Source organism: Pinus tabuliformis, chromosome 2_2 (genome assembly GCF_031772625.1).
Source record: "Pinus tabuliformis cultivar Carrire ecotype Pingquan chromosome 2_2, CPIR1, whole genome shotgun sequence".
Classification (NCBI taxonomy): domain Eukaryota; kingdom Viridiplantae; phylum Streptophyta; class Pinopsida; order Pinales; family Pinaceae; genus Pinus; species Pinus tabuliformis.
Genome location: NC_142300.1, coordinates 375,233,355 through 375,252,280, shown reverse-complemented (window position 1 = coordinate 375,252,280; position 18,926 = coordinate 375,233,355).

Here is an 18,926-nt window from a genome sequence, read left to right as displayed (position 1 = left end):
TTGAATTTGTCATTTTCTTCTAGCCTTAGGTCCAGCCTTTCCTTTTGATTTAGTCCCGAAATTATCTTCTTTGTTTTGACTTCTTCATTTTTCCATTTGTTCTAGGCAGCAGCAGATGCGTTTGATGAAGGCTCAACAATATTGTCTCTTACATGGTCCAGCACTCCTTGATCTTCAAGGGTTAGATTGATAGACATCTTTCATCCGTGATAGTCAGCTTTCTCACGGAGCTTGTCTTCAGCAGGAAAGAGTGTTGAAGACCCATAGTTCTTTTAGGATAGCCTTGCCAATCTTCTCTTCAATGATTGCTCTTGCTCTTGCTCGGGATTTTTCTTCACCTCAGCTCTGATACCATGTTAAGTTATGGTATGTTCTATGCTTATAACAGTTTACTTCTTTTTCTTATTATATTCCATTGATTAGCAATCACATGTACATAAAGTAAAGTGCAGATAGAACATTAAACGATCGACAGAAAACAAGCCAAGACAAGAGACACAAGATGTGGCGGCTAGCCAGGGACAAACCCTACAATGTGTGGGGAAACCCTTTGATCAAATCTTCTTTTATCTTCAATAATTCAGCAGAGAGAAATAGTACAATAAATCTGATTCATATCAGCAGTAGCAAACCCTAGATCAGTAGCATCAGCATTAGCGGCTTCATTATCAAACTAGGGCAAACCATATCTCACAAACCGACAGTCGGATTGACTTCATTCCACCACCAAAATTTTCGGCTTCCAGAGGAGGTTCAGATGAACCTATAGCGCAGTTCAGATGAGGAGATCTTCTAGGCCACGCAAGTCAATCTTTACTTCTGCAGTTGCAACTTTAGTTTTAGCAGTTTCGGCTTCAAACTAGGGCAGTCGATATCTTGCAAACCGTTCATCGGATTGACTTCATTCCACCACCAAAAGTTGCGGCTTTCAGAGGAGGTTCAGATGAACCTACAGTGCAGTTCCAAAGAGGAGATCTTCTAGGCCACGCAAGTCAATCTTTACTTCTGCAGTTGCAGCTTCAGTTTCAGCAGTTTCCGGCTTCAAACTAGGGCAGTCGATATCTTGCAAACCGTTCGTCGGATTGACTTCATTCCACCACCAAAAGTTGCGGCTTTCAGAGGAGGTTCAGATGAACCTACAACATAGTTCCAAAGAGGAGATCTTCTAGGCCACGCAAGTCAATCTTTACTTCTGCAGTTGCAGCTTCAAATTCAACAGCTTCTGGCTTCACATGTGTGAGAGAGAGAGACCCATTACAGCGCAGTAGAGAAGAGACTCATATCTGCGCAATAGAGAGAGAGAGATGTGATGAGATGAGTGAGTCTAAATGAGGAAAAGTCCTCTTATATTTATACACAATGTTGGTGGGTGAATAGATGCGACTGTTGGGCTTCTGAGCCTACATGAGTTGTAGGTCGGCTTGATAATAATTCCATAATCAAAATAAATTCATATCTCCATGAATACTTATCGGAATTGGATGATCTTTATATCAATCCTACACCTCTCAACGAGAGGAATCTAATAAAAATATTATTAGCCATGAATAAGATGACTCACATGAAGTTTTTCCTAGTTGCCAATTGTAACAATACTTCATCTCAAAAAAATTTATCATCAAAAATATGTTTTCATAATATGGTACACGATGTTTCTAATGATATAACTAGTACAATCATTTATTTTTATTTTTCTTCATTTCTGATGCCCTAGTCGTGTACTCATGACATTGTCGAGGCTACTGCAAGAGGGATGGATCATCAGTTGTAACAAGAAGGAATTGTTAAATTGATATTTTTTATTATTATTCATTAATAAAAATAGCATTAGATTTTTCGTTACCTCGTGGATTATTTGACACTGTTCGAATGGATGCTAAATTTTCTATTATATTTATTGTAACTAATCTAGATATTGGTTGCATTTTCTAATCTATATTAGTCTAACAAAATTCTAACATATATTAGTTGTCAATTCACAATAGTTTATGCTTATGATGAAAATTTAAGTACATATGAGTGTAATGTCCATGTTGGGATGTACAAATTATCCTCTACACATTACCCATTAATGATTATAACCTTGAATGGGCTAGCACTAGTTTGTCATCACCATCTAAAAATGAACCTGTAGATGAATTTCTACCATGTCTATCATCACTGCTTCACACTGTCTCATAGATGACCCCTTCTACAAATTATATGCATGAATTTCTGGCAGGCCATCCCCTCTACCTAACCTACGATTTATTGTGAGAACAAGTGAATAAAGTTAAATTTATAAGTAGGGGATGTTGTCAACAAAGATGTGTTAATTCTCCTTTATTCACTTATTGTCACAATCAATCATTGGATAGGTAGAGGGGATGGCCTTCCATAAATGCATGCATATAGTTTTTAGAAAGGGTCATCCATTAGATAGTGTGAAGCGATGATGATAGAAATTGTAAATTTTCATTTGTTGGGTGATTTGAGATGATGAGATAGACCAATGATAGCCTATTTTAGGTTATAATCATTGATGTGCAATTTGGGGAGGACAATTCATACCTGCCATCATGGACATTACACACATATGTACTTAAATTTTCATGATAATATCAAATTGTTGTGATTAGGAATTCAAGCGGGAGTAGATAGGACCTAAATTAAGAGTGTGGTCACAAGTACAAAATGACTAATTAATTACTAAAAAAGCAACTAAAATCTCCATATAAATGACCATTTTTCAGTTGGTGACCAATAGTAGCTAATTTACAGTATCTTATAATGTGACCAACGTTTAGTCATTTTTAGCTTAGTCATTAATTGGTTTCCTCAATTTTACCATCTAGTAGTATATTTAGTCATTAATTTGGTCATTATTTTTTTATTGATTTATTCATTAATTGTCGCAATTAATGACCAAATATACAATAAAATATATTACTATATGAATCTTTGAAAAAACTAATTAATGATGAAAGAAATATGACCAAAATGTTGGTCGTGTTATAAGATACTGTAAATTAGCTACTAATAGTCATATATATGCAAATTTTAGTCATCATTTAAAACCAATTAATGACCAAAGAAATATGACTAAATTTTAGTCGTGTTATAAGATACTGTAAATTAGCTACTAATAGTCATATATATGCAAAATTTAGTCATCATTTTAATAAAAAAATTATCATTTGCAGTAGTCATTTATCTTTTTTTGGTATTTTCATATTCATTATATAAACGACTGATTTAGTAGTTTCTATTCATTTCATTTAATTTCATTCATAATCATTATAAATGACTAATTTAGTCATATATTCATTTTATTTTTGTTCATCATTAATTAATATAAACTACTAATTTAGTAGTTTTAGATTGATTTTATGTGTTCATTATTAATCAACATAAATTAATTAGTATGATTTTGCGACTAAATTTTTAAAAAATGCCATACAATGTGCATGTTTATCTAATATGATAATGCAAAGTTACATATGTTAATTACAAGACTAAATAATATGAAGTGTAGATAAAAATAATTTCAAGCATATAAATTTTATTATATAAAATATCAAGTATTACAATATGAGTTTCCAACTTAATATCGGTTGGACTACAATTTACACATGAAATATTATTTCATCATTTCAAAACATTATCATTGTGTTGCCAAAGCATTGCAAGTGAATTCACGAACTTTGAAGTCTTGACCATCAGTCTCTATGAGTGTGTCTTATGCAAGATATTGGCTCTAAGTGTATCACTAGACATATTCTCTTCTCTCTCTCATTTTGCATTTGTCGCTCTAGTGCTATTGTTCTCCTATTTCTTCAATTGTCACTTCTTACCATCAATATTAAGTTCCTCTCTTGAAAATGAAAGAAGGTACAATGCAAAGTATAAGACATCAAAGATGATGAATACTTGAATATAAAATAAAGTAAACTATAAAATATTTATATGACATATACCTCAACATTCGATAATGGCCACTATGCGGCTAGATGACATGTATAAACAAAGAAAATAAAACATTGCCATAGAAAACAACACCTTAGGAACTTAGTAATCAACCTTTAACAAAGCCTTAGGCACAATACCAAGTAAGTTACATGTTAAAAATATTAGGCAATTGATAACTTATGAAAACAATTGAAAAAAAAAATCAGTGTAAAAAATATCCTTATTGCTTCTTCTATAAGAGTCATGTTCCTTAAATTTTGTTGGGCAGTGGATCCCCCACATAACGGTTTTGCGGCTTAACGCCCAAAATTTTGGGAATTGGTATTGTAAAGGCTCCACGAAGTGCACGGAGCGAGAGTTGTAATAAGTCAAGTCAAAGGGTAGTCCGCCCTAAAATATTGTAATCTAATATAGAATGTGTCGGCCTACCCATGGTCCCCTGACCATGGGAATGTATAAATAGAGCGAGGCTCTAGGTGTAGAAGGCGGCTAAGTTTAGATTGGATCTGAAGTGTTATGGATTGTTGACTGCAATATTCGCTCTAAGTCTGTAAGTTTGAGTTGAGGGCCATAGTAGTAGAAGAGGCTCTACAGCTGTGTGCACAGAGGCCTAGTAGAGTCCGCAGCTATGTGCATGGACCCCTGCAGCTGAGTGCGCAAGGTGGAATTGGATTGTATTGGAATAGGAGATTAATAAAAGATAAGTGTTCCTGAAATATTGTGCATCAGCCTATAGATCTATGTGGTTATTCTTCTGTTATGGTTTTATGCATCTCTTTAAAACTTATGTTTGTGCACACTTAATATGAATAGTGTATGATTACTAAATACTACTGAAGTAAGTCGGATCTATAATCAACACACACTAAGGGTAAGGGATCTAGACAACACCTCTTCGTGCTCGATACTAGGGCTACATGAAGGTCTGATAGTTGCATGAAACTATACTAGTACGAAGGACCGACTCGCGACCTTTCCAGACCTTATCAAGACATCCCTAGGGTGCGGAAACCTGGTTCCAACACCCTCCCATACTACCTTAGGTGAGACCTCAGTCTGCGCTCTGTGGACTATTGTTGAAAGGGACGGTAGTCTCGGGATTTGTTTGGCTAAAACATTTCTGAACCTGGGTCAGGCCCCATCAAGCCAACAAATGGTTCTGTTGATAGCGAAGATGAGCTGGATTGCATCTATCAGATAACGACGCAAGACCAGGATCGGGTGAACTCGACTGAAGATGGAAGAATCTCATGGGAGTGCAATAGTTCATGTACTTCAGATTCGGATGAAGAAATAGAATGCTGGCAGAACCGGTTGCACGAAGTAACAACGCTAAGTTGCAACATGATGGTTAGATCACTGTGGTGCGTGAGGTTCGAAGCAAGGGAACTGCCAACATATAATGGGGAGACAGGTGTGGATGAATTCTTAGACAAATTTGAACGGTCAGTACCAAAACAGTAGAGGTACGGTGCGATGGAATGGGCGTTGAGTGTGACACCTGCACGATGGTGGCAGACACACCAGAAAATATTGGGAACTGGCATGAATGCAGAAGACGGATGCACTTACGATTTGGAAGTCCCCAGCGTCGAAAGCAAGTCAGGCAGCCAACACAAAGTAGTTTGCGCAGCCACCTGTGTCGATGGGTATAGACGAGTGCTGGGCAAGCACATCATAGGCTAAGGATAAAAAATTAGAACCTGATGCAGCAGCAGGAAAAGCGACGCACACCACAAATACCCCGCGACGAAGCATTCACAAAGCTATGCGGAATAATGAATAAATTTTACCAGGCGAGACGAACGGATTGGGACCTGTGCGTACCAGCAGTTCGATGGGCCTATAGGACCATAAGAAAAAACCGGAGTGCAACAGTATCAAGAAGAAAGGAAACCAGGAAGATAGAGAAGAGGCCCTAGACCACAGTAGGGACAGGACGTGAGGACCTAGGTAAAGGAATTAGGCAGTTGCAAGAAGACCTTCGGAGAGGGATCATGAGACTTCATGAACTCGATGACGAGTGGGCATGGCTAAGGAAGAGAAGTGTGACAATGGACGAAGAAATCGGTGAACTGAACATCGAAGTCGCGCAAGCAGACCACATGAAACTGAGCATGCTGGGATCAAGGCTAGCCAACCCTATTACTGCATTAGAAAGCGTTGTGACCCTGTAATCATGGCTGTAACCGCACCTTACTGAGCAAGGGAGCGTACCACATAAATAAGAGCATGGCACACCATCAGACGTAAGGGTATTTGAAGGGTGCCTGTAGCCCGGGCTAGTAGGAAAATCGAAGCCTCAGACTAGGGGTGTGACCACCTGACTATCTGTCGAAAGCACAGTCTCTACGCCCCAAGCAGTTGAAAGGAGGCACAGGACTATAAACAAGTCTGCAGAAGAGCCGTGCGGAAATGAGGTTTCGCGTAGGGTCAGTCTATCACAGGGATTGCGGTCGCGCCTAAGGAGCTGTGCTGCTGCACGGATAGGCTCGGAAGTGACTGTTGATGTCACTGTTCATGACAAGAGGTCTAATTTAAGGTAGAAAGGAGTGGCCGACAGGCCATTAAGACAGGAATTAAGAGCTAGATTCGGGATGATTTTCTGCCAAGTAGGTACTGCTGACTCAGATACGAAGGGAACGACCAAGTTCAAATTCAAAATTTACCATAAAAGTACATGGGGTAGCTGTAGAACGACACTTGGTTGTTTGATGTTTGAGCCAGTAAAGAGCGGTGAGCACCAAGCTACCTTGCCGCCTATAAGTACGCGACCAAACGAATCCACTATAGGCACAATGTCTAGAACCAAAGTGCGATTCATGGAAGTTAATCCAGAACCCCAGGTGACCCAGGGAGAGCCTGGAGAGGTAGTAGATGCACCAGAGGTACTGAAGTCCTCACACACGCTGCAACCACATAAAAACAAATAGCCAATGGGGCCGGTCCGGGTATCACCACGGAACCCAAGAATTAGTAAATTGTCAATGACAGAGAAGGGCAAAGCTGTCACCGCTGAAACAGAGGAGGAGGAGGAAGATTTGCAAGCCCTGATAGAGGAACAGGACGATGAGGTAGAGGATATCTCCCAAGCACCGTCAGCGATAAAGTTACCCCTGTACCTTCCCCTGTGGAAAGGGATAGCCAAAATACCAAATGACCTGGAGGCCATGAAGAGTGTGCTCCAGACCCTGCTTCTTCCGGATGAGATAAGATTTGATGGTCTACCACTTACTGCAACAAAAATGGTTGCGCGGTGTGGAGATGGTTGGGTTACTCCATCTGCGGTGCATACCCCACTACCACCACGTACCCATCACAGTTTTTGTCATCCAGCAGCTACTGGGTCTAGTACATGATGGGTATCTTTGGATGGAGGAGTCGATTCCCATCACGACCGACTTAATTCACCAAATATCATGACTACCTATTAAAGGAAACAATCCCGCAAACATCGCAGGAAAGAGCAGTGACTTGGGCCTCGCAGAAGCTATGAAGGAAAAATATAAGCTAGAGAAGAGGAAGCGAGGGTATGTAATAGCAAGCATCAAGGATCGAGGGGTGCACATTGCCACCTTGTTGCTGGCTGGCAAGCTCATGAGGAAATGTCATGCAGACGAAGTGCCAACGTCTATAATTGCGTTGACGGAGCAGTGTGCAAAAGGGGTCCAGTTCAACTGGGCTTAGTTTCTCTACGAGGAATTTTTGACGAATTGTAGGGAAGCCCAGGACCACGGTAAGACCTTCCACTATGTGTGGTTACTGTTATCCATCCTGTTGGTTGCCGGGGAGCTGTCGACGGCCAGCCAGTTTCCCACCATTGAAAGGGACCTACTCGAGGTCATGAGGTACACCTCCCTCTGGGAAACGAAAGATGCGATGAGGATTCGGGAGATAAAAGTGTTTTGGGCATTCATAGAGGTGAGTTGACGAACATGGATCAACTGCAGGCCGCACTTGTGCCCGACAGTATATAACAGTTTACTAAGCGCAACAGAATTCAAGGCGGATATGCATAACTTGTATATCCAGGCACGTAAGGATCCAGCCCAAGAATGGGTAAAACTGTCTTTCATTGCCACAAATGATGCGATCTTCAAAGTCATGGCGTCATGGTCCCTGAAGTGGCGCGCCCCGGACTTGTCGGAACTGGAAAAGATCGCAGAACAGGAGAGGAAGAGGGAGACCAAGCTAGGCATCATGAAGCTAGCGGAGAGAAAGCGTCAGGAGCAAGACGTGGCCATGCAGCAGAGGATGGCTAAGGCAGCAACAATAGAGCATATGGTACAAATCACAGCCACACCCACTGAGGAAACCGAGGAAGGTCAAGAAATGTCCATGGAGCAGGACATATAGGGGGAGGAGGAGACACAAGAATGCATGGACCTTACAACCAAATTGACCCAACTCAAGAGGCCATGTGTCCAGGAACAACAATCCGTGCGCAAAAAGACAAAGATAGCGAAGACTACGGAGGGAGACCTTATTGACAGTAGCGAACTAGTTCGTGAAGTCACTAAGGATGCTCTGGAAGAGTTAATGATGGAGCAGACCATTGTGTTGGGGGTGCTCAGAGCGTAGTTGCAGGCATTATAGGTGTGACCCCTAAGAGTGATGACACTGCACCTTGCAGAAGGTATAGCCGAAGCTAAGCAGATGATGCACGCCTGCCAAACAAACACTTTGGTGTTACCAGAAGGTGTCGTCTTAGCAGAATCTGAAGGGGACATGACGGGCTGGGGATTGAATTTGGTCACCCTTCCCAGAGAAACCCTATACCAGCTTCACGATGGGATAACTACAGAGATTCGCGCCAGGGAGGGCCGCGCTCTCCAAATCTTGAGTGAGTAGAAGGACAAGTTAGAATAGCTCAGCCTATAGCGTGATAGCATGGTCGCCGAAAACTTGGGATTAGAACAGGTAGTGGAAGAGGCCTCTAGTAGCATTCTGGAGCTGGCCATACCAGCGGCACTCCCCACCATGGAAAAATTTCCTCAGCTGGCAACCAGAGTCTGCAGGACCCAGGAGGAGTCCACGAAGGTTCAGTTGGAGCTGAACCTATAAATCGCAGAGCTGCGAATGAAGGTGTCGTCCTCTACGCCCCCAAAAGTTAGAGAGCAGTGCCACCATGCCATTCAATCGGGGTTGAAAGAAATAGAGCATGCTGTCGAGGACTACACAGGACTGTTGGACCAGTCACTCGTCACCCTCACTTCATTACAGGAGGACCCAATGCTACAACAATTACAGACAGAAGCGTGGGAATTACAGTAGGCCTATGACAATGTTCGGGGGACCGCACAGACGGTTGTCCTTACCCAGCGACTAACCAAGATGAGGGAGGCTCGGGATCTGAAAGAACAGGTGGACGCCGCACACCAAAAAGCAGCGGGGCTTAAAGCACGCATCCAACCTTGGCTCGAAGAAGCGTTCACAGTCACCGCCACGAACGAGGAGAAGCTGGCCTAGATGTAGGACACATATGCGAAAAGGTAAGAGGGGGCCTTTGGCAATGATGCATCAGAGATTCGCGCACAATTGATACAAAAAACAGTGGAGGAATGTGTGGCAGACGTCTGCGAAGTGAAGAGATTGCTGGATGACCTGCGTGCAAAGATCACTGCACCAACCAAGTGACTCGGGATGAGTCATGACATTTGTGTTGGGGGCCTGTTGGGCAGTGGATCCCCCGCATAATGGTTTTGGGGATTAACACCCACAATTTTGGGTATTGGTATTATAAAGGCTCCGCGAAGTGCACGGAGCGTGAGTTGTAATAAGTCAAGTCAAAGGGTAGTCCGCCCTAAAATATTGTAATCTAATATAGAATGTGTCGGCCTACCCATGGTCCACGGACCATGGGAATGTATAAATAGAGTGAGGCTCTAGGTGTAGAAGGCGGTTAAGTTTAGATTGGATCTGAAGTGTTATGGATTGTTGACTATGATATTCGCTCTAAGTCTGTAAGTCTGAGTCGAGGGTCGTAGTAGTAGAAGAGGCTCTGCAGCTGTGTGCGTAGAGGCCTAGTAGAGTCTGCGGCTGTGTGCACGGACCCCTGCAGTTGAGTGTGCAGGGTGGAATTGGATTGTATTGGAATAGAAGATTAATAAAAGATAAGTGTTTCTGAAATATTGTGCATCAGCCTGTAGATCTGTGTGGTTATTCTTTTGTTATGGTTTTATGCATCTCTTTAAAACCTATGTTTGCACGCACTTAATAAGAATAGTGTATGATTACTAAAGACTACTAAAGTAAGTCAGATCTATAATTATTAAGTTATGGTATGATCTATGCTTAGAGCATTTTACTTTTATTTCTTATTATTATCCATAGATTAGCAATCACATGTACATAAAGTAAAGTGCAGATAGAACGTTAAACGATCGACATAAAACAAGCCAAGACAAGAGACACAAGATATGGCGGCTAGCCACGGACAAACCCCAATATGGGGAAACTCTTTGATCAAATCTTCCTTTATCTTCAATATTTTAGTAGAGAGAAACAATACATAAGTCTGATTTACATCAGCAGCAACAAACCCTAGATCAGCCATAAACTAGGGTAGACAATATCTTGCAAATCGACCGTCGAATCGGCTTGATTCCTTCACCAAAAAATGCGTCCTTTTGAGGAGAGTCAGTTCCACCTACAACGCAGTTCTAAGAGAGAGTTTGATGGTCAAAACTAGTCAAACTTTCGATCTGCAATTGCAGCCCTAAATTCTGCGTCCTTCCTTCCACACGTGTGAGAGAAGAGTCCCTTTTCTGCATAGTAGGAGAAGAGCCTCTTTTCTACACAGGAGAGAGAGAGAGATGTGATGAGAGTGTGTGTCCAAATGAGGAAAAGACCTCCTGTATTTATATACAAATGTTGATGATGAATGTGACTATTGGGCTTCTGAGCCTACATGAGTTGCTGGTCGGCTTGATAATTATTCCATAATCAAAATAAATTCATATCTCCATAAATACTTATCAGAATCGGATTATCTTTAGATCAATCCTACACCTCTCAACAAGAGGAATCTAATAAAAATATTATCAGCCATGAATAAGATGACCCACATGGGGTTTTTCCCTAGTTTCGAATTTTAACACTCCCTCTCAACTAGCGAGAACTCCATCAATTCGTCTGTCGGTCGCTACATCCATCAAATGTATTGCCTTGTACAGCTTGACCCCTTCTTTGCTCTATTATTCTTGTTCTACTCTGTTATGTTCTACCTTGTTCTAATCTGCTCTACTATGCTATGTTCTGCTTTGCTCTTCTCTGCTTTGTCTGAATTATGAAGAGGAAGAAATGATCAAGGATGTATCATACCATCCTCCACTGACTCAAAGTCAGTTTCAGAGTGTGTACCACTGGTCCCAGACCAGTCCTCAACTGACCCGAAGTTATTGTCATAGTGGGTACAACTCCTACCACTGGTCCCAAACCAGTATCATTAATCCTAGATCAATGAAGGTCATCCTAGCATAGGGAGTATGGTAGATACAGCGATCCATCCATCGGTACTACTATGGTCCCTATCATCATTTCCCTACTCATTGATCAGATGAGAGGTACTTCCCATGAGTCCCATACTGCATGGGTAGGATGCCTCGATAGGAGAGCTAATCATCCTGTCCACAGGAGAGCGAATCATCCTGTCCCACAATTGCCATGGAGAACACATCATCCAGGCCTCACAGGAGAACTAATCATCCTACTACACAATCGTCATGGAGAACACATCATCTAGACCTCACAAGAGAACTAATCATCCTGCTACATAATCGTCATGGAGAGCACATCATCTAGACCTCATAGGAGAAATAATCATCCTACTACATAATCGTCATGGAGAACACATCATCCAGATCTCACAGGAGAACTAATCATCCTGCTACATAGTCACCACGGGGTGTCACAGGGAAAGTTTTGATTCTTTTACCCTGTACACATATACCACCAAGGGATTGTGAGTCACCCTGTGGTCATATGTCGCTCCAAGAAGTACCCCATGACCCTCGGAGCTCCCAAAGCTCAATACATCATATAGGACCCTCATCAGAGGGTCTTTGAACGACACCAAGTCATTCTCGGAAAGTCAGGAATTTGACCTTCCCTAGGGGCTTTGTTAGAATGTCAGCGACCTATTCATCTATACCAATATGTTGGAGCCTTATTGCTCCTCGCTGCACCATATCTCGAATATAGTGGTACTTGATATTGATATGCTTGGAGCGATCATGAAATATGGGATTCTATGACAAATGAATCCCACTCTGGTTATCACATAGGATCATAGTGGTATCCAATGTAAATCCAAACAGCTCACTTAAGAGCTTTCGCAACTAGATTGCCTCACATGAGGCCATGCTAGCAGCAATATACTCTTCCTCGGCGGTGCTCAAAGCCACCGACTTCTGCTTCCTACTCATCCAGGATATCGAAGCAGATCCCAAGGAGAAACAACACCCAAAAGTTCTCTTACGATCCACCACACTGCCTGCCCAATCAACATCAGTGTATCCAAGTAGTCTCACATCTCCGGCAGTGTATCTTAACCCATATGTAATTATGCCACAAAGATATCTTAACAGATTCTTGGCACCAATCCAATGTACGTGGTGAGGTTCATCCACATCGGGCATTGTTACATCATCTTTTTCTTTCGGTTCCCTGGTGTTAGCTTCTTGACAGCTCCTCAAAGTAAGAAGATTGTCCACCTTACTAAGAGCCATATCTTCGTCAAAGGTGACATCATGACTAATCACAACTTCCCTTTGACCAGCTACATAGATTCTATAGCCCTTAGTATTTTCACCATAGCCCACAAAGATTCCTTTCTTTCCAGATGCACCCAATTTATTCCTTTTCTCTTTCAACACATGAAAACATACAAGGCTTCCAAAAATTCTAAAATGAGATACATCAGGTTTCTTACTGGTGAACATTTCTTCAGGAGTCTTGGAACCCAATGCTTGATGAGGGCATCGGTTTTGTACATATACGGTGGTGTTTGCAGCTTCAACATAGAAACTTTGGAAGTTTTTGATCATGGAGAATGGTACAGACAGCTTCCACAATCGTATAATTCTTCCTTTCTGCCACACCATTCTCTTGAGGAGTATATGGTGTAGTAGTCTCCCTCTTAATGCCAGCCTCTTTACAAAAGTCATGAAACTCATTAGATTCATATTCAGTCTCATTATTAGTCCTTAAGATCTTGATCTTCTTTTCGGTTTGATTCTCGATCAAGGCTTTGAAGTGTCGAAACCAAGAGAACACTTCATCCTTCTTTTTCAAGAATTATATCCAAGTCCTTCGAGAATAGTCATTTGTAAAAGTGAGGTAATATTAATATATTCCCAAGGAGTTCACAGGCATCATACCAGATATGTTTCACTGAACCAACTGTAATATATCGAAGGTCTTGCTTTGGCTTAAGGGGAATGGTCCCCTTTTGAGCTTTCCTTCGGCACATCCCGGACATACACCTTCTTTCTCTACTCGGAATTCGGGCATCCCTATCACCATTTGTTTTAAATTGGGTAGAGATTTATAATGAAGGTGGGAAAACCTCTGATGCCAATGTTCGGACTGAAGAGATGTGTCACAAGACATGACACCTAGCGGACTTCCACCGACCTAATATAATGAATCAACTCAAAACCCAAGAGTAAAGGTACCTTTAACATTATTTTTCCATACACATACGTTGCCATCGCTGAAGGTCACCTTGTAGCCTTTTTCTTCCATTGACGAGATGGACACCAGGTTCTTTTTGAGGTCAGGTACATATAATACATCCTGTAAGTGGATCGTATTACCTTGATTCAATTTAAGAGAGACATTGCCTACACCTTTCACGGGATATTTCATATTATCTCTAAGGAAAATTTCCAGGTCAGTTTCTTTCTCTATCAGATTATGGAGAACTTCTTTGTAACCAGTGAAGTGCCTTGAGGCACCACTATAATTAAGCCAAATTCCCAGCGAGTCCGAAGGAGCAGAGGTAGATAGATCAGCTGGTAGATAATATTCATCTTGCTTGTTGTCAACAGTGTTAGATTCATACCTGGAATTTCTAGCCTTCTTGAATGGTTGTCCTCTTCCTTGATTTCCAGCACTCCTTTTACCTTTGCTATTAGATTTTCCATTCTTTTGATTTCCAGGAGAGGGATTTTGATCATCATCCCGGTGTGAGTCCCTTCTGTTAGGGCATTCTCTTGCATAGTGACCTGCTTTATCGCAAATGTAATACATCCTTGTCTTGCACCCTTAGGTCCAGCCTTTCCTTTTGATTTAGTCCTGGAATTATTTATTTTCTTAACATGAGAAGAAAAGGCAGCAGGAGGACCTTTAGGCATGGGCATTTCTTTCTCTTCTATCATTGTTTCTTCTTGAATGCATCTTGCCATTAATTCCTCGAAACTAGGAATTATGTTATTGTTGAGAAGAGTAGTCATGAACACGTACCATTTGGATGGTAATCCTCCAAGAGTAGTGAGTGCCATTTCCCTATCAGTAATAATCTCCCAAATAGATAGGAGATCATTCTTGATCTCGGTGATTCTTAAGAGATATGCTTGCATGCTCTCATCTTTGCCCTTCTTAATTTCTTTCAGCTTATTTTTAAGAAAAAAAACTTGATTTGCATCATTAACTTTAAATAAACTCACCAGTCTATCGTAGATTTCCTTGGAGGTGTTCAGGTCGGAGATGTAGGCCACCAAGTGCTTGTCGATAGAGTCCCGGATGATCTTCTTTGTTTTGACTTCACCGATTTTCCATTTGTTCCTGGCAGCAGTGGGTGCATTTGATGGAGGCTAAAAAATATTGCCTCTCACATGGTCCAACACTCCTTGATCTTCTAAGGTTACATCAAGAGACATCTTCCATCCATGATAGTCAGACTTCTCACGGAGCTTGTCTTTAGTAGGTAAGTGTGTTGAGGACCCCATAGTTCTTTTAGGATAGCTTTTCCAATATTCTCTTCAGTGATTGCTCTTGCTCTTGCTTGAGCTTTGTCTTTACCTCAGCTCTGATACCATGTTAAGTTATGGTATGTTCTATGTTTAGAGCAGTTTACTTTTCTTTCTTATTATTATCTATAGATTAGCAATCACATGTACATAAAGTAAAGTGTAGATAGAACATTAAATGATCGACAAAAAACAAGCCAGGACAAGAGACACAAGATATGGTGGCTAGCTAGGGACAAACCCCAATATGGGGAAACCCTTTGATCAAATATTCCTTTATATTCAATAATTCAGCAGAGAGAAACAGTACATAAGTCTGAATTACATCAACAGCAACAAACCCTAGATCATCCCTAAACTAGGGCAGACAATATCTTGTAAACCGACCGTCGGATCAGCTTGATTCCTTCACCAAAAAATGAGGCCTTCTGAGGAGAGTCGGTTCCACCTACAGTGCACTTCTGAGAGAGAGTCTGATGGTCAATGCTGGTCAAACTTCCGATCTGCAGTTGTAGCCCTAAATTCTGAATCCTTCCTTCCACACGTGTGAGAGAAGAGTCCCTTTTCTGTGCAGTAGGAGAAGAGCCTCTTTTCTGTGTAGGAGAGAGAGAGAGAGATGTGATGAGAGTGTGTGTCCAAATGAGGAAAAGACTTCCTATATTTATATACAAATGTTGATGATGAATAGATACGACTGTTGGGCTTTTGAGCCTACATGAGTTGCTGGTCGGCTTGATAATTATTCCATAATCAAAATAAATTCATATCTCCATAAATACTTATCGGAATCAGATGATATTTAGATCAATCATACACCTCTCGATGAGAGGAATCTAATAAAAATATTGTTAACCACTAATAAGATGACCCACATGGAGTTTGGCCCTAGTTTCCAATTTTAACAATAATCAACACACACTAAGGGTAAGGGATCTAGACAATGCCTCTTCGCGCTCGATACTAGGGCTACGTGAAGGTCGAATAACTGTGTGAAACTGTACTAGTACAAAGGACCGGCTCATGACCTTTCCAGACCTCATCAAGACATCCCTAGGGTGCAGAAACCTGGTTCTAGCACCCTCCCATACTACCTCGGGTGAGACCTCAGTCCGCGTTCCGCGGACTGTTGCCGAAAGGGCCAGTAGTCTCAGGATTTGTTTGGCTAAAACATTTCTGAACTTGGGTTAGGCCCCATCAAGCCAAAAAAATTAGATATTCTTTTTCCCACATTAAAAGTTCCTCACTATTATGACCTATGTTTTTAGGATCATGAGATTGATCCAACATCATATTGGATTGTGGAGACAAAATGATTCAACTTTCCAAGATGAGTACCTCACTTGGTTGAATGAAGGTGCTAGCTGTGAGTAGTGTCAAAACCTTAGTGAAGCAGAACACTAAGGCCTAAGAAAATATATCACCACTTGTCCACTGAAAGAAAAAATTTCAATCCCACAATGGCCTCTGGGAGTACATTTCGTTGGATGGATATCACACTCTGAGAGATTATTGTCTAATAGAATGAGAAGTGTACATATATTGTCACAATGCCTCTCACAGTCAGACCCTATTGTTGTGTCCTATAATATTAATCATATTATACTAGTAATTATAAATGATGACTATTAGATTATTATTAGTTTGAATAATTAGTCTAAATTTGTGTTTTTATTATTTCTGTATAGATGAAAATATTCGGAAAAAAGGTACTTTTTGTGACTAGTTAATTTTGAGTGAATCTAAATGCACAAGAAATTATGGTGCCTTAATGTTTCTCTAGTGGTTATCTGCTCATTGTACCAATTTCTCCCATGTCCTCTACTACTTTTGGTGAATTCCTCTTTGAAGATGTCCAATACCAATGCAATGGACATTTATCCTCGATGTTTTTCTAAGACAAGGGGAAGCTCCACAAGTAAAAATCAAAAAGTATCCTCAAATATAGTATTGCGGGACAAAATGTAGTAATTATATGACAAGCCAAGAAACACTGCACGTTAATCATCTTCCATTTAATATTGGTTAATAATTTATTTGCATGATCATGTAATACTAAAGTGTCAAGTAGGGACATTTAAATTTAGTCAGCCATCAATATCACCTTTGAGAGTTCTTAGTAGTTAATACTTCCTATTACACACATAGTAGATCACCAACTTCAAGGATAGAAATATAAACAAAACAAAAATGAAATTAAAAGAAATGATAGGAAGTCAAATATGACTAATCTTGAGTCAAGAAAATAACAATCCCTTCACATTAGCAAGGCATTCTTAGGCACTAAAATAGAAAATCCTTCCATTGCATCATTTTCACCTTTTCTTTAATTTCTTTAATTGACAACATAACTTTGAGAAAAAAAATAATTGAAAAAGGTATCAAAATCCTAACAAATGCTCGAGTGATTGTCTTATCAATTAAACAGAAAGGAAATCATTAGATATGATTTTAACTTGAGGAATATATTGAAGAATATGAAGCTTTCTCATCCCTTGCCCCTAATTAGATTGTAATCAGTGGGTTCCAATCAAGTAATCAATTTCCCTCCAAGATAGTTAAGAGATCACTTTGGAGAAGGACTTCTAGAAGCATTGGGATAGTAGAAATGCAATTAAATAGGAGGAAAATGAAGCACTTTAGTGGGTGCTCCAAAATATTTGAATGCAACTGAAAATGATTTTATACTCCCTTCACACATTTTAAAACATAAACCATTCAGCTGCATCTCATTTATTTTCCACCTTTCTGTAATATGTAATTTTTTGAGAAAAGATACAGAATTCATAAATATTGTCATGAAAGAGGACTCTTCATAATCCTAATAAGTTGGGCTCTAACAAACAAACAATTTCATGTAGTGAATAAATCTTACATGGTATATTTCGGTGTTTAAAATGACAACTTTATTCTTAATCTTAGTACAACAAAAATAAATTCAACCCTAACTAGTTGGGATCTAACAAATCAATAATTTCATATAGTAATGTAAACTTACATGGTAGATCCCAATTATTTGCAATGAAAACTTTATTCTTGATCTTATTACAACATAGATAAATTCAAGAGTACATACATATTTCCTTGTCTGAGACAAAATTTGAACACATTCCGAGATTTCATAGAAATATAATGATATGATTTACGTGTAGGACATGAGAAAGCTATCTACTTCTAGTGCTTGTTACTAGAAAATAATTTTATTGAGAGACAATCTCATGGAATTAGAATCATGTAGATGGATAGTGTTATAGAGATACCTTGCAACACCTATTCAACACTACCTTCAAGCTTCAAATTCATCAATTGATTTACTTTAGTATAAAATTCTAGTGGGATTTCATTAAATACAACCCGACAAAATCCATTTATGATAGTTTCCATTGCCTTCTCTGGATCTATCCCCCTCTGGAAATAGAATAAATGATATTCCACAATTTTTGAGGTAGTTGCTTCATGTTCAACATGGGCTATTGGGTTCTTCACGTGGAAAAGCTTGCAAATATTAGATGTATAATGGAAACAAGCATGCAATTCAAGGTTTCTCCTAAAGTCTCTTGGGTGAATTATAAAACAACATATACTAAAAACATGATATATGGAAGTAACAAAAACCTACCCAAGATCCCACTTAAGAATTCAAAATCTTGCAAATACGAGATGTCTTAAACAATATCAACTATTTAATTGCATAATCACACTAAAATGGACAAATCTTTAAAATGTTGGAAAGTGTGAAAAAAATGGAGTTGGAATATTATAGTTATGTCACGGTAGATATAGTTATGTAAAATGTAACTTCTATCTAAAACACGTAAATGTAACTTCTATAGATACATGAAATGTAACTTCTATAGATACATGAAATGTAACTTCTATATAAAAAAATGGAGTTGGAATATTATAGTTATGTCGGGTTAGATATAGTTGAGTGAAATGTAACTTCTATATAACATTATAAATACATTTTTTCAGTCATTTAAGAGACTAACATATTTTTATCGATGG